The following is a 1645-nucleotide window of genomic DNA, read 5'->3' on the forward strand; positions in this document are numbered from 1 at the left end:
ACAGCTAATGAGAACAAAAGCCTCCCAATCACAAAGTATAAAATGGTATGCATAGCTTGCCAATAATAAAATTCATCTTAAATGGTTTTTCTGAAACAAGGAAATGTTCATTAAGAAAATAATGCTCAAATGTTTTATTACAGAGTTATCACCTTCTCTGGGGAATTGCAATGATCAGAGATGTGCAAAGCTTATTGTTCCAAGGATGAAATGTTTTACAAAATGTGGAAATTTTTAAACTCTGAATTATACCAATCCAGCTGAATTTGTGGTCCATTTCTCTTGAGGTAGACTACTCTGAAAAACCATGAACCACTTTTCAGTTCCTGACATACAAATCTGCGAGTGTTATATACTTTCATTTTCAGGATATAGAATGCTTGCTTTTTGCAAGTTCCTTGTGCAAGAATTTTCAGCTGAGATGGGATCCATGAATGTGCAAATATCCAATTTAAAGGCCAACTAACGTAAGTCATAGCTATCAAGAATGCAGATTATCTTGTACACTATCTTGTCCTGCATATAAGGATATCTGCATTGTGGTAGATGAAGACAAGAAATAAGGCAGATGAAAATGAGAGAGAGCTTGAGGATATTGTTTGGATCTTCATTTTGTTTTTATCTATCCCAATGTTTTATGTCTCTGTGGCTTCCAATTGCAAACAAAACCTGCAACACAAGTGCAGCAGCAACATCTTCCTATTCAGGTTCCCAGAAACTGATGCTGAGTGAATTGCTGCTTTGAACATACAGTAGGAAGATATATAGAGACATCAGAACTAATATCAAATGCTTCTCATAACTTTATACAATTCATTCAATTACTTCAAATTTAATTATATGGGGCAGGGCTTAGTTTATTATGCAAAGATTGATTAAATTGTTATAAGAAACTAGTTCTTAGTTTAATCCCCAAGTTATAGTAAGCTCTGCTTGAGCTGGTTGGCCATGCAATCAATTTTGTAATTTCAGAATATGGTATATAAGTGATCTGTGTTGTTTTCTTTAACTCAAATATGCTGTTATAATCTTGTGAAGAAATATAATCTAGAAAAACACTCTTCATACTTGAACTAATAAACTGCCCTTTAGAAATTAAATTCAAATTGGGAACTGAGCAGGAATATACTAGTTTCAATTACCTTTCCAGTTGAGAAAAAAAAATCCCATAGCTTCACAGTGGTCAAAGTATTTCTTAACTAGTCTGTTTTAGAGTTTGGGTACTGCACTAATTTAAAAACCTTACAGTAAGCGGAACCTGCACTATGTAATGCTTCTAATCAGGGCATCACCTATGCTATCTCCCAGGACGCTCTCATTCACCTTTATTTCCTCCCTTGCCTGTCAGTCTGCATTTCTGGAGCGTTCTAGAGAGCAATGTTTCTCAACCTTAGCAACTTTAAGACAAGTGGACTTCAACTCCCAGAATTCCCCTGCCAGAAACTTTGCTCTAGACTAGAGTGTTTGCCACAAGAAAAATTGCTTCCTAGCAGGGAATTTCCAGGTCTGGTTTCCATACACACACACATGCTATACTGAAGCCTTGATCCTTTTTATGGACTTTGGCACCAAAAAATGATCACTTCTGCTGAAATTCAATGTATCTAGAAAGCAACAAATTTAAATGTTGAGAAGGAATAGTCTT

The sequence above is a fragment of the Protobothrops mucrosquamatus genome, unplaced genomic scaffold (genome assembly GCF_001527695.2).
Source record: "Protobothrops mucrosquamatus isolate PMUCROS unplaced genomic scaffold, P.Mucros_1.0 scaffold_3, whole genome shotgun sequence".
NCBI classification, from domain to species: Eukaryota; Metazoa; Chordata; class Lepidosauria; order Squamata; family Viperidae; genus Protobothrops; species Protobothrops mucrosquamatus.